At 40.8% G+C, this 16,136-nt stretch overlaps 1 protein-coding gene across 5 annotated transcripts in view; it reads right to left on the bottom strand.

Moving 5' to 3' along the window:
- The window catches only part of LOC128839830 (urea transporter 2-like), a 419,837-nt gene extending 404,279 nt beyond the window's left edge, over window positions 1-15,558 (bottom strand). For all 5 annotated transcript variants that reach the window (XM_054033134.1, XM_054033135.1, XM_054033130.1 and 2 more), the window contains exon 1: window positions 15,473-15,558. The gene's annotated coding sequence lies outside the window, so the exon portion shown is untranslated. The remainder of the gene's footprint in view (window positions 1-15,472) is intronic.
- Between the last annotated feature and the right edge of the window lie 578 nt (window positions 15,559-16,136).

Below are 16,136 nucleotides of genomic sequence, written 5' to 3' on the forward strand. Positions count from 1 at the left end.
TAATATAACGCAAGCATTGTTATGTAACTGTTCACAAAGACTGTTCACAAAGTTCATTAAAGGTTGAACTAAGTTCCGAATGTAATATTCCCCCTCACATTCCAAGCAATTTTCTCCACAACTGTCATCTAACATTGTTTCCATCCTGCAGTTCAATAGGGGAAAAATTTGCCATCCATGTATGGCTATGAGGTCATACTTATGCTATATTATTTATCTTTAGAGCTGAGGAGAGGAAAGTACCTACTTCCATTGTCATAATTGAGGATTTAATACAATAGAAGTGATCCAACAAAGGGAAGGGGAAAGAATCTTTATATGAATATGGGATAATACAGCATTACAACTGTCCCAGAATTACTACCAGCGGGTATGAATCAAATTCCACTTACTATGATGTAAATCAGGAGCAACTCCATTGAAGTCAGTGCAGTTACTTACACCAGTCTAAAACAGGTGCAAGTGAGATCTGAATCAGGCTTAATATTTCTGTAAGGGGTCTGTCATTTGAAGCTTTTCAGAGATGTAAGTGATGGGACTGCAAAGCTGAAATATGTCCCATCTATGTTGCAGCTGTCTGGTACCTCCCTTCCCCCAAGAGAGACATTCCTCTCTTCCTATTTTAGCTGCTCTGTCAGTCACTCCCTTACTAACTTGCTGCACAGAATTTAATGGAAGTTCGAAACATTTCCTGTGGAGTGAAAACAAACTTTCTGAACTATACTTTGCTTCAGGGCATCTGATCTTGAAAGTTATACGTACTGTTAAAAATTGGCTTTCAAATCATGGAACTAGGCCTTTCGGGATACATTATTTTTTTTCGTTAAGAAGTTTCAGAACTGTGGAGCCTCAAGCCAAAAGAAACAGTTGTACAGGCAAGTTTTCTACACATAATCCAAGAGAACAAGAGTCGTGCCGAGGTGCTTGCTAGGGGCTATCTAGCCCTCCCATGTGCTTGTGCCTCCCACAATGTTCCACTGAGCTGATACGAAAATGAATACACGAGCTTCTTAGTGAACTTCTAAATTGGGCATGATTATTTCCCTTGACTTGCAGACCTGTTCTTCCTTTGCCTGGTAGGCTAATTTCCCGCCCCCCCAACGGCCCCTCAAAATACTAACTACCCAAAGTGGTATGCATCATTTTTGGAGGCTGCTTCAGAGTCAAATGAGCAAATAAGAAAAGCCACAAGATGGGACTGACTTTCTCCCCCCTCTAAACACTGTACAAATGCACTAACTTTCCTGGCTGTGTCATTTTCTTTCAGTCTAAAAAGAGAAGGAAGAAAATGATAAAAGTGAATGTTGTCAGTCTAATAGTTCTAGATCCATGGTTATCAGCATTTTCTAGGTGGGATCTAGCCATGAATTCCCCCACTACACAGGGTGGTAGCAATCCCTAGACCTTTGTTTGCAACCACCAGGTAGAGAACTTCTGTCCTAGACCATTTAGTCTAATAATCTTAATGGACTCATTATTAGAGTGCTATGAAATTCACGGGCAGAGGATTTTAAAAATTGTAAATTTCATGATTTCAGCTATTTAATTCTGAAATTTCATGGTGTTGTAATTATAGGGGTCCTGACCCAAAAAGGAGTGTGGTGTGTGTGTGTGTGGGGGGGATCACAAGATTATTGTGGAGGGGGGGTTGCGGTACTGCTACCCTTACTTCTGTGTTGCTGCTGCTAGTGGCTGTGCTGCCTTCAGAGCTAGGCAGCTGGAGAGCGGCGGCTGCTGGCTGGGAGCCCAGCTCTAAAGGCAGAGCCACTGCCAGCAGCAGCTAGGATGGCCTGGTATGGTATTGCCACCCTTACTTCTGCGCTGCTGCCTGCAGAGCTGGGCCCTCAGTCAGCCGCCGCCACTCTCTGGCCACCCAGCTCGGAAGGCAGTGCAGAAGTGAGGTTGGCAACACTGTGGCCCCCCTAAAATAACCTTGTTACCCTCCTGTAACTCCCATTTCGGTCAGGACCCCCAGTTTGAGAAACTCTGGCCTCCCTTGTGAAATCTGCATAATATAGGGTAAAAGCAAACCAAAGACCAGATTTCACAAGGGGAGACCAGATTTCACGTTTCGTGATGCATTTTTCATGGCCATGAATTTGGTAGGGCCCTCCTCATTATTAATGATCATTTACTGTATATAATGCCATAGGTGTGCATAGCATGTTAATGAGAACATGCAATTCAGGCTCAAAGAGCTTTCATTCTATTTCCAGTCAAGCCAACTCTCATTTCAGACCTTAGCTTGCTTTTAGTTGGACTCATAGCCAGGTCTTTTTTTGTTTAGGCATAAGGGACATTGACATTTGTAATACTCAGTTTTATATATTTGAAAGCCAGAAGGGAGCACTATGGTCATCTGGCTGACCTTCCTACACAACACTGGGCAGAGTTTTGTCCAGTGATTCCTGAAGTGGAGAAATTATCTTTTCTCTGTTTAAAGAGACACTGTCAATTGTAGGTCTCTGCAAAAATGTGGTTTCCAATAAGCAAACATGGATAGAAATCAGGGGCAGCTCTATGTATTTTGCCGCCCCAAGCATGGCAGTCAGGCGGCTTTTGGCAGCGCGCCTGCGGGAGGTTCGCCGGTCCCGCGGCTTCGGCATACCCGCCGTCGAATTGCCGCCGAAGCCGTGGGACCGGCGGACCTCCTGCATGCTGCCGAAGGCTCCCTGACTGCCGCACGTGCTTGGTGCGCTGGTGCCTGGAGCCGCCCCTGATAGAAATGCTTTTAATATCAAAAAGATTTTAGATATAAAACTTCTACTGCATTATTACTATGTATTGTATTATGGTAGCATAATGCCCTCATCAGCTTTAGGGTTGAATAGGACCAGGTGCTGTACAAATACAGTAAGAGAGACACCCTCCCATGAAAAGCTTACAAAGGAAGGCTCTGCTCAATGATCATGCAAAGACAAGGACTCGCTGAACTTTACACATTATGAATATGTGCATTTGTGTGACTTTTCAAAAATAGTACACACATTTACAAAATATTTACTTTTTCTCAGAATTTAGAAAAGAGAAAGGATTCTGGTTTGAAGGGTTTTAGGCAGCTAATGTCTTTTCCTAAAGGGAATATTTCAGGCCAAATTGTACAGCTGACTTGTACCTCCATATTTCACAATACTAATACTTTACATGTATCTAGTGCCTTTCCTAAGAGGCTCTGAAAGGGCGAGTATTATTCCTATTGTACAGATAAAGGAACTGAGGCACAAAGAGATTACCTTACTTGCCCAAGATACTACAACAAGTGGCAGAGTTGGAAACAGAATCCAGTTCTCCTAACTCCTGGTTCCAGGTTCTAACCAATAGACGATGATGTGTTGCATATAAAAATGGATATTTGGGCACCCAAAATTGACAAGTGTTCATGTAAAGGATGCTCACTTGCATGGTTACCTGTTCTACATCACCAAATGACTGGGCAAATGCTAAATTTGCCCTTGCGCATTTTGTACGTACATCTGTCTATTTACCACTTACCTATACATGGCACTTTTCATTTTCAATACAAATTTACAAATCCTCACAGCTCTCCTGTGATATTGGCAAAGCATTAGCAGCACGGTCCTTATTTTCGGACTACAGAAACGAAGGTAGAGAGGCTAAGGGATGGATCAACTGAAGTACAGAAGTTTGTTCCACCGCAGCTAGTTATCCAACAAAAACTCCTAACTCTGTACTATATCTGAAAACAGAAAGTGCCTCGGAAAGCCAATGCGGAGTTTCATTCTATTTGTAATGTAAACTTCCACCATAGCCAACCTAGTTAAAAGGTTTTTATAGCACGTAGCATAAGGTTTTGGTCATTAATTACTCCTTTAATCTCTGCTGGGCTTGTTCCTGAGAACATACTGCACTGCTGCCTTTTACTGGATAAACAACTCTTAGGACTGCATCAGATTGCCATAAGGGTCATAAAATGCATTTATGGAGAACCGCTGTATTTCAGACGAAATCCTGACTGGGCTGGTTTTTCTTACTGCAATGGTAATTAATATGGCTAATTAACAGACCTCCGCCCATCCCACCCCCTCAAAAAAAATCCAGGCCCCTCTCAGACTGAGAGAACTTGCACAGATCTTTGTGTGTTACTTTGCATTGAACTGGATGGTTGATGGCATAGGCTATGGGACACAGCATACAGAGGTAACAGAGGGGTAGCCGTGTTAGTCTGAATCTGTAAAAAGCAACAGAGGGTCCTGGGGCACCTTATAGACCAACAGAAGTATTGGGAGCATAAGCTTTCGTGGGTAAGAACCTCACTTCTTCAGACTTGCATCTGAAGAAGTGAGGTTCTTACCCACGAAAGCTTATGCTCCCAATACTTCTGTTAGTCTTATAAGTGCCACAGGACCCTCTGTTGCAGCATACAGAGGGTTTCACCTCCATGTAAAACTTTCAAATCAGATCCAGATGGCACTTTGGCTGCCTATTTTAAAATTACTACAAAATACGTAGGAGTTACGGCTTATGGGTGAAATTTACTCTTGATCAGAGGAGATGTGCACCATTTAAGTCCTCAAAATAGGACTTAAGTGGGAATTAAGTGGTACTAGGCCTTGTGCTGGTCCTCTGAAGAATTTCATGCTAGGAGAAGACAGAAGGAGGGATTTCCTGGAAGTGGTTTTTGAAGAGCAATTTGAAGGAGGAATGAGAGGGCTCTTGGCATATGATAGAAGGCATGAAGGCAATTGGAGAAGGAGAGTAAGGAAGATGTACAGGATGGGGACTGAGAAGAACATTAGTATAATGAGGTAATTGGGGCTTCTAGGCACTATTGTAATACAAATAAACAACAAAAGACACAGGAAGGAAATGAAAGAAGAGATACAGGCAGTGAAAAGACTGCATAGAGTTATTAGGTAAAGTTAGTTGGAGATCTTAGTCCAATTCCAAGTGTACAGATGAAGCCAAAGATGGGATAGGCCCTGGACATTGTAACAGAAAACAGGTCAATGAAAAGTTTATTTTTTTGTTCAAGCAGTATTTTAATTCAAAGGGGAATCTTCTGCCTGGTGCTGGTTGAACTATAATTTTTAACAACATCCATTGCAAATGTCGCACTTTTTGTGATCATGAATTATTGACTGATTTCTGAAAATGTATTTATCTGTTAGTAGCCATTAAATAGTTTGGATGAACAAATTTTAGACTAGAAGTCATTCATGAACTTTGGCTACTTGCTATCATCCATGCATTATGCATGGTGTGTCATCTACCGCTCATGGCATTGTTTCCGGTCCCTGATTAGATCACTAAAGTTTACCAAGTTGTCAGTGACTGGACAACTGGAACTTTCTGACCACCCATAATGAATCATGAATGACACATGAATATTCAGATGAATCAGTTTGTGGAGCGCAGGGGATCCGAGAACAGTTTCATGAATTCAAACAATGGCTGTTCAAATACTCACAGATAATGAGACCTCAGAAGAACAGGAGAGCAAAGTTCCAAAGTTCTTCCGTGACCATATTCATCTTTATTATTCAGAGAGCTAATCTTCCCAGCTACCAGACAAGATAAACTCTTTTGTCAAGAAGACCAGGTTCCTTTGAGTTACTCACCGGGAAAACTCAGTTTCACAATACGCTTTCCTCTTGGGATTGCAGGTGATTCACTTCTGGTTTTTCTGGAGGTAAAATGTATTCCCTTGGTAACTCAGGAAAGGTCTTTTAAGGTAAACTCAGTCTGTTAACATTCCAGAATTTATCAATCAGTAGGAACACAAAACTTCCTCCATCCTGAATCAGTCTTTCAAGAATTCACATATTGAATTTTGCCTTGTATTTTAACAAACCCCTTCTTCAAATAGTTTTCTCCTCCACAGGAAAAACAAACAAACAGATTGTCAGAAAAGTAATTTAATAATATTTCAGGTGGCTAAAGAAAAGGGGACAATGGTTAGGTGCATGATCCATTATTTAACAAGACATTTTTGTTCTCTCTTTTAAAATTTAACGTATATAAGCAAGATACGTAAGCAGGAGTATGTGCTTTCTAGTCACATCAAGTGAGTCAAAAAATAGGATCACCGACAGTTAATTTCTGCAGTCACCAACTCATCTCCTCTGTTTAAATTCAATTTAAAACACACCAAGAGTCAGAAAACTTTGCATCTCCAACAAAACAAAATTAGGGGTTTTTTTTTTACCCTCACTAAAGTTGAAGAAAAAATAATGTGCATCTACATAATGTATATTATCTTTTTTAGGTAGTCATGTGTCACCTATCACTGGAGCATCTAGATGCTAGCAACTTGCTTTTCCCGATGCTTTATTTTTTAGTGCTATATCCTTTAACTTTTTATTACCACTTATAACCAATCATGAAATCCCTTTTTGTCTTAGCATGAGCAAAAGTCCTTTGTTCTGGAAAAGTGGAAGTGTCTGTGCAAGTGAGTAGGTCCTATCAAAATGCAGTCTATGTTCAGGATTGCGCAGAGTGCAAATTAGGGATTCATCATGCTTTCTAACTATAGTAGGGCCCACATTTTTGTTTGGGTGGTTCTGGTGAATTGCAGTTTAAAATGTTAAATTCTCCATCAACTTGAGAAATATTAAAACTCCTCTCAGGTCACCTCCATAGTTACTTCACATCCCAAGGGTCAGAATGCTAAGTTATCTAGTAAAGAAACCACACCATGAGCTAACCAGATTATGCATGGTGAGATCATCCACTGATGAGTTTAACCTGTGACAGAGAACAATGTAATGAGATTATCAAATGAAGAGGCAGTTTTGATGATAAGGCATAGGGTGGGGCAGGATGGGGCAAGCAGTGATCGTGAGAGTTGTGGCCATGTTTTTCTTATACAGTGAGTCACGCTGATTCCCATGTGAGAAGAACACAAGTAATAATGCTTAATCAGCACAATACTTTAAGAGAAGTGGAGCTCTCAGTATCACCTATAGAAAAGTCCTATAGAATTTGATAAAAAATTCCAATCAACCAATACTAACGTAATAGAGTATTACATTCCTTCTGCAGAATTCTGTAGACTGGTTTGAAACAATTTCAGAATGGATGTCATTTGCTATTGGAAACAGTGTGGACTAGTGGGTAGTTACTAGACTGACTGTTAGAAAGCCTGGGTTCTATTCCCAGATCTACCACTAACACATTGTGTTACTTTATACAACTCACATCATCACTCTGTACCCTTGTTTTCCTTTTCACTGTTTGTCAATTTAGACCGTAAACTACTTAAGGGCAGGAACTGTCTCTTACTGGGGTGTGTGTACAGAACCTAGCACAAAGGAGCTTCAATCTCCGTCATGGCCTCTAGATGCTACTCTAACACAAGTAGTGATATTATAGTAGAACCCCTTTTTTATGAATGAATTGTGGAGGGAGGAGTTAATAAAAATCAAACATTTCTATTTTGTCAAAAAAGCATTTTACACTGGGAAAAAAGTTGATACATTTTTTTCTGACCAGCTCTCATGCCAAAGTGCCTTTACAAACCTTAACTAAGGGCCTGTCTATACACAGAGTTAAAGGCACAGCAAGCAAGAGTATGAATCATCGGTGTTCTAGCCTGCTGGATGCTCATTGGGTATGTGGACCCTGCTACCGTACACTAAAAGTTCTGTAGTGCCCTTTGACCCGCTGTTAAAAACCTGTGTGGTAGCAGGGTGCACACATCAACTGTGTGGCAGATAGGAATGCTAAGGTTTATACTCCAGCTTGCAGTGCACTGGTTTTCCATCTAGCCAAGCCCTAAATAAGCCCCCAAAGAGGTCAGTAAGATATTATCCCCATTTTACTGTTGGGGAAATTGAGGCACAAGAAAGGGAGTTACCAAGGTCACACATTAAAATTAGCAGCAGAGCCAGGAAGAGAACCCAGAAGTCACCTGTTATAACCACTAAGGATTGGATTCTGCAGGGTGCAGAAGTAGTAGTAGTAGAGGACTTTGCCATTTAAAATTCCATCTGCCAGATGCTGATTCTGTCAACTGACCAATCTGAATGATAAAGCACGGCTCCAAGGAACAGCATGGATTTTCCACTTCTGCTTAATGCAAGTTAAGCCTTGTCTACATGGTAAAGACTTACTGTTATGTTTATACAGGTGTTGTTATACCAGTGTAATCCCTCGTGTGGACATTATTATTATGGTATGAGTGCCTTTTTTCAGCTTAATTTATGACACCAGTGGAAGGGGTTTAAGCTAAACTGAAAAAAAAACCCTCTTATACTGAAATAAGTATCTATATGTTACTCATTATACCAGTACTACTATATTGTTTTAAATTCACACCTTAGGTGAAACAGAAAAACAAAACAAAACCAAAACACTTTGCTAGGCAGACAATTTACCAGTCCATGATTTTTTTGAAGAGTGGAAAGGACATACCATAGCCTGTATTTAACAGCTTAAACCTCATATTTTAATTCCATCTAGAATATTTGCCACCTCTCTCATTCATTAACTTTTATGGTATGTATAGGTAACATGATTTACTGATGTAATGTGAAAACATGGTACAATACGTGACTAAACAGGCAAGGTGGGTTGTACATAATCTGTAATTTCTTACTATTGTAAATTGAATATTACACCTGCCTTCCATCTTTATGACCCGCTTCCATCCAGAAATGTCACTACGTCACATTTCTGTTTAACTTATGCACCTTGAATGTTGTAAAAACTACTGTAAATGTCAATAAAAATGCAATGTCAGTCAAATGCAGGGGAGCAACCTCTATTGAGCAAATGATTGAGAAACTAGAGATAAAACACAATCGTACCATGTTGCAATTGATTAAAGATACAAATCAGAAAATTAAAGAGGTTTTTTCTGTTTTAGTTATTAGCAATTGCTTAATGTATAGAGCAATTACTTTGATCTTATCTAGATTTCTGTAACATGGCTTCCAGTATATGGGGAGATATTATCTTATGTCACTTCAATTAATATGGATTTCCCAAGATCAGCTTAAGTGAGTGTGCCATAATGTATGTTCACTTCCATTTGCTTTATATCAAAAACACAAGTAATAACTTACTGTTGTAACAGGCAAAAAAGAGTCCTTTGGCACCTTATAGACTAACAGGCATATTGGAACACTAATTATAATTGTAACAGGAGCACTAATTAAACTTGAATTGGGTACGGATAACTTCTAAGGTGATAGGTTCTGGACTCCACCTTCCATGAATACATAAAGGCTGAAGAAATTTCTAAGGGCTTGTCACTAAAAGTCAGCATGTGTAAATGCTCTTTTTCGGTACTTTGTCAGCACTTTTGCCGATAAAATACTTCCAGTCACACAAGTGGCATTAGCTTTGTCGGCAGGAGAGTGCTCCTGCCGACAAAGCCACATTCACACTGCCACTTGCGTCGGCAAAACGTTTGTCTTTCGCAGGGGGGGATGTTTTTTTAAGTACCCACGAAAGACAAATGTTTTGTCGACAACTTCGCAGTGTGGACAAGCCCTTAGTGGACAATTTTGTAGAGAGTGAATTGAAACTACCAAGAGCTTGCTGGAGGAAAGCAGGACAGAATCCTACAGCAACTAATGTTCTTTGGACACCACCTACAACTAGCATTTATACTGGGTGAAAAAAGGAATGGGGCAGGGAGGGGGGTTGTGCCTTGGCGGGGGAACATCGGTCAGAGGAGGAGAGTAGTTAGTTATGTGGAGTGGGAGAAGAGTAATGGAAGGAGAGGAGATAACTGAGGCTAGGTCTACACTAGCAGGGGGGTCAACCTAAGATACGCAATTTCAGCTACGCGAATAGCGTAGCTGAAGTCAGCGTATCTTAGGTCGATTTACCTGGCTGTGAGGACAGCGGTGAGTCAACCGCTGCTGCTCCCCCATCGACTCCAGGGGAGTTCTGGAGTCGATGGCAGAGCGATCAGGGATCGATTTTATTGCGTCTACTCTAGTCGCGATAAATCAATCCCCGATAGATTGATCACTACCCGCTGATCCGGTAGTGTAGACGTGCCCTAAGGAAGTATGGGCGAAATCTATAAAGGAAGTGGTGGAAGTAGGTCTGCTTTAGCTTGTGCTTGTACTAGAGCTGTGTGAATATCTGATTTTCACTTTGCTTGCAGTATTTAAAAAAAAAAAATCACAAATAAAAAATTTGTTTCAGGTTGACCTGAAGTGAATTGGGGTGGGGGAGGTTGGGGAAAAAAATTGTATTAGGCCAAATGAAACATTTCTATTTAACTGAACGTTTTTTTCCCCAACCAAAACAATTTGGAGAAATTGACATGAATTTGCAAAATATTTTGTTCAACCCAAATCTGCATTTTCCAGTGAAAACAAGTTTTTGCATAAAATATCACCCAGCTCTATCTTGCAGCATAGTGTACTGGCCCGTGAGCCTCCCAGTCCATCCCTGAGGAGGTATATCAAATCTAGCCATTTTTAGAAGCTCACACAGCTTTATAAGTTCGCACAGTAGCTGGTGCATTGTGTTTGTGTCCGACACAGCGATCCAGCTTCCAGTAGCACCTCAAAGAGTCTGCCTAACTTCTGCAAGAAAAGAATCCTGTTATCTAGCAAAATAAGGCAGTGGGTTGATTCTAACCTGACTTTGCACATGGCAGATAAATAAGTAAGCATAAGCCATGTAATCATAAATAAAAGCCTTATTGAACCTGAGCAAAGAAAACGAATCAATAGGACACTCTTCCCTGATGATAAGAAGAGACCATGCTCTGTGTTTCCTAGATACTCTTTCACTGTATTTCAAAACCACAAGGAATTCCCTATGTCATCCGCAATGACCACTTAATATTGCTGGAGCCATCTGAAAATGAGCCGTCCTAGAGGTGCATTTCAAACCCACAGATTCATTCATGCAGTTATCATTGGGATGCAGAAAGGCAGTTGATTTCCTCATAAATTTTGAAGGGAGGGGTGAGAAGACTGTGACTTGAGTCTTCATTTCCCTCCACTATGTGGCCCCGGGGGAGGTACTGCTGTTCCCAAACCATGATGCGACAATGTTAAGCTGCACTAGCAGAATTCGGTGTCACTGTAGTTTAGTAAGCAAACCCCACAGAGATCTCTCAACCTTTTGTGGATTAAACCATTTAACTTGTTGTGTTAAAAGTTTATGAAGCATTAAGGAAAACAATGCCATCATAATCTGACGTCCTTCATTTCCCTCCTACTGAATGAATTTTTGATGTGTGCTATTGATTGAGTGACAGTGCGCGGATAAGCATTGATTTGATTCCTCATAAAACACATTGTATATCAGCAGCATGTTATGGCAACAGCACAATGCATAGCAACATGGCCTTAAATGGACATGATAATAGCAAAAAAAGAAGTGTGGAACTATGTGTGTGTGTGCGTGTGCACACACACACACACACACACACACACACAAAGTTAGCCAGTGGAAAACAAAAACAATGCAGTATTATGTGCGAATGATAGGGAATCACAGAAAAATTACATTTCTTCTAACACTGAACAAGGAACTTTGTTAGAACAAGGAAAACAGCATTATCCATGACTTCACTTCAGCACTTCTGCATGAACTTCCCTAGTCTACACCAGAACGGCCTTCTGTTCTAGATGTAAAGACCAAGTACACACATTCTCACGCAAACCTTTGGTTAGGCTCAGGTTTAACTTGATCAGAAGGTTTAACACATTATACAGCTATTTAGGTCATTATGAACCAAATATTTAAAAGACAAAGGGAGAGCAGGGAGAGCAGTGACCACACAGCTAATCCTGTCCACCAAGCTACTTTATGCACCGTTTATTTTAGAGAAAAAAAGACGCTGAGACATTGCTGCAGCTCAACTGCCCAAGCCAATGCACACAGGCTAGGTATGTTTATTGAAGCACCGAACTCTGTTTCCACAGGGACCCTCAGCACTTCTGCTATTGCCATGACTTGGCCTGGATGACCCCTGCGGTTTTCAACCAGACAAGCTTATTTTTAGGATGAGCTACCAGTTGAAATGACTTGGTTTCAAGATTGGAATGACTATGACGGCTATTTGTTCTTTTTGTAGCGTGCATGCAGCTCCAACACACCTGTAGTTGAGCGGCAGACTCTTCAAAGAAATATAACTGCGTTGGGAAAACAGTGAGAGCGCGAGCCACAGTTGAACTCACTTGTTTCCAGTCAACTAGATTTTGGAACCAATGGACTAAAAAATATTATCCAAGAGGACTACATTGTGACTGACTACATAGCCACAAAGAAACCATTGCCTTTGCACTCCTACAGGAGCTACCCAGATCTTGCCTCTGAGGGCATAAGCATAAACACATTCAGACCCAACCAGAAAGGTAAGGAGTATGCAAGGAGCAGCTGGGAATGGGTGGAAATTTGGCTCCACCTCTTCAATGTGACAGCCAGTGCAGCTGAACCTGTGCAGTAGTCATTTGATGTAGTCATTGCAGGCCAGCTGCAAAATATTACCTCTCAGGGCAAGTAGGATGCAGAGAAGGAACTGTGATTCAGAGGGGCAGCCCTTAGGCACAGTGCCTCCAATGGCTGCTCATTGATTGGTGAAATTTGTGCACCATGCTTTGTTCAGAGATTGTGTCTCAATGCACAATCTTGCCCCGAGTTAGCAGGACTACATAACCTGTGCACGTATATGTAGATATATTGCATGCATATATATTCATATCACACACACATTATATGCTATATATCAATATATGTAGGTACACATATACACACATGCATCATATTGCACGTGTTTGACTCCCCACCTCAACAGATTCCAAAGAGTGCAATACCTACTTGCAAAAGTACCAGATGTATTTCCTGGGAGGAACATATATTGTATCCAGAACTACATCTTTGGTTGCCTCTATATATCCTAGAATCAGGCACCATGTTTCTACTACCCAATAAAAAGTAGCCTCTGCGAATGAGACTGTGTTCCCAGTTAAGACTATATACATATGAACATATACTTAGAAAATTAGTTTCTTTGCGGATACAGGACATTCAAGCAAACTAGAGAAACAGCCCCTTTAAAAACAATCAGCAAGCATATGATGATGGAGTAAGGAAATACACCTTTCATAAACATTTTTTTTATTTCCCCCATTCCTGCGATTTAGCAATGTATTGGCTGACCCTATAATGTGCAAAACACCCAAACTCCCATTGAAGTCTGTGGACATTCCAACATCATTCCCAGTAAGTCATAATACTTAAGAGCAGGTTACATGGCTGATAGCAGTTGAATTCAACAGGGCTTTGGAGCTGTGCTCCGGCTCTGCTCCAGCTCCAGGCAAAAACCTGCAGCTCCACTGCTCCGGAGCTGCTCCGCGCTCCAGCTCCAGGCTCCGCTCCAAAGCCCTGGAATTCAAGATTCTAGATTACAAACAATGGGTAAGAAATTGATTTTCAGTGTTACACTCATAATCAATAAGACATTGGCAGTATGAAAAATACAAATTGATATTCTGAGTCACTAACAGTGACATGAAGTGGATATTCCACCTGGTGCATTGCTGGCTCATTTAAAATGTACTCTTCTGCAGTAAACACAATATGATGAGAACACAAATTATCATTAAGAACCAAAGCCAGGCGGAAAATCAGTCTGGAAGACTAGTCTGAACATACCACTGAAGACAAAGGAATACGGTAGCTCTACTTCACCATTTTAATATAGGGAGACATTGACACAGGAGATAAAAGAAAAGCACAATAGTAGTGTTCTCAAAATAAAGAAAATAGCTGGACTCAGCACCTGTGTGCATGAGAGAGTATGTTTAAGGACCAAGTTTTTAGAGACCTTGATCCAGCCCCTAAGGTCCCCATCCTGCAAATGCTTACAAATGTGAGTAGCACTACTGAATTCTATGGGACAACTGGATAGTGTAATGTTAGTCACGTGCATACAAGCCTGCAGGACTGCCACTCATGTTAACACCTGGAATTTTGAGTTCATTTGCATATGCAAAACCCAGGTTTGCTTGCACTAATCATGTTCTAAGCATTCCATTTGTGCACTCCAGTGGGCTCAGCATGCACCAATGAACACATACTCAGAAAGCTACGGGTGTAGATTTAAAGGCATTGATTAAAACGTGGCTCAAAACACAAACCTGAAAATGATGAAAGGGAAAAAAAGCAAGGTAAAAAGCTCAGATTCCGCGTTATTAACCAAATACACATACAAATAAAAATATTTTAAAGCAAGAAATTTGAAAATGTCTTTCACGGTCAGTAACCGTGAAGACTCGAGTTTGAGATCTAGCCCTTATGGAAGAGTTTTCTAGCATTTAATAGGAAACTAAAAGAAATTATTCTAGGATTTACTAGGAAATGGAAGAATTAATTTACTAGAGAATTACTTCTTTCCTGTAGCTACATAATTCTATAGCAAGGAGATAATTATCTCTCAAATGCTATAAAATTACTAAAAGAACTTTTTAAAAATATCGTAATTTTTCCATAAGGATTTGTTTCCCCTGAAACAATTGATGGCATTACTAGCTACAATGGTATTTGAATGCACTCAGTTCCCAGTAGCAAGCTGCCCAGCACCTTGCAAGTGGTGGCCCTAAAATGGAATAAGGAACCCAGCATTGTCAGTAATGGTCGTGAATGGAACACGGAGTTCTGGTGTTCCTGGGTAAAAGCTGTGCAGCTTGGCTAAAACTTCCATATTTTGGTGTCCAAGTCAGGCACCTAAATCTAGATTTAATACTTAGACCAAGGAGAGCCTGTTTTTGCTGTGCTCCTGTAACTCCAAATTCCTGTAGGCCCAGTCCAGGACTTTAATACAAAACTTGCTAGAGGATAACACAATTGGGGCACTACCAGATTAAAAGACAATATCCCAACATGACACCCTTATAGCATAGACTGGGCCTAGCTCGGCTCATGCTTATTATGTGCTCTGCTCGCTCTACTTTTAGCTCAAATTGCACCAAATGGGTGTCCTGAGCAAACCTTGTACCAGTATTATAACTGGACAATCTAGAAAGCTAGAGAATTCACTCTGTGCATTTTTTCTTGCAATAAAAAAAAAAAAAGATTCTCAAGGTCCAGTTTCTACTTTTCTTCCTCCCCTTGTCCATATCCCCTGGCCATACAGTCTAGTAAGCTGGAAATTGTCACTTGAGCTAAATGTATATATTCACCACTGAATATTTTCAGTATTCACTTCAGTTACTTCACAGATTATTTTTCAAAAAGGATACCAACTTCAAGTGGAAATGGAAAACTATTAGGAAACAATTGTCCTTTGATCTTGCAGTTTTTAATGGGGTTAAGATCTTCTGAAGTTTAGGGGAACCTATGTGCGCACACAAACATTCAGTTCTATACATGGGACTTTAATGCTATCAAGGGACAAGCCCCAAAAGCTACACATGTCAAGTTGAGAATGCACAAGACTCTGGAATTACTGCTGCTTTCTTAGGCAGTGCAACTTTCATCATTTCAATATATTCTGTTTGTTTCTCCTACTCACATGTTATCTGTGTTATCTTACCTTAGAAGCTACATGCTGTAGAGGTCCAGTCCAGTTGCTGATTAGTACCCAGAACAGGAAACCCGGACCAAACAGGAAGCACAAGGGACAGTCTCTCAGACCTAAATGCAAACAATTTGATTAGCTAACCACTCATCCCATTAGAGAGTTAGCACTGGATTTATTCCTACAGTCCATGGATTGCCCCAGATTAACAACCCTTTCATATTGTACCCTAGAGCTGGCCAAATAATTGGTTTTTCAGTTCAGCCAGCAATCTGAAAAAACTAGGAAAATATTCGGTTCAGTTCCGAAAGTGTTCGGAATTTGTCGGCAAACGGGAAAAGTCTGTTTCAGGCCCAGCAAAGCAGGCTTGTTTGTGCCCATTTGTCCCCCTTTATAACCTTTTGTTCACAGGTTAGGGCACTCACCTGGAATGTGGGAGACCCAGCTTTGAATCAGGCAGAGAGAAGATTTGAATCCACATCTCCTATCTCCCAGGTGAGTGTCTTAATTGCCATGATAGACTAGCTCTCTCTCGCTCTCTGGCCCAATGAGTATTCAAGCATGGCGACAAAAACAGCTTCAACAGGAGAAAGTGAGAGCACTCATCCCCAGAATCATCTATGGCCTCATGATTTGGATGGTTAACTGTGAGACAGGAGTTTTGTGTTCAAGTCTCCCA

This window comes from Malaclemys terrapin, chromosome 6, assembly GCF_027887155.1.
Source record: "Malaclemys terrapin pileata isolate rMalTer1 chromosome 6, rMalTer1.hap1, whole genome shotgun sequence".
NCBI lineage: Eukaryota > Metazoa > Chordata > Testudines > Emydidae > Malaclemys > Malaclemys terrapin.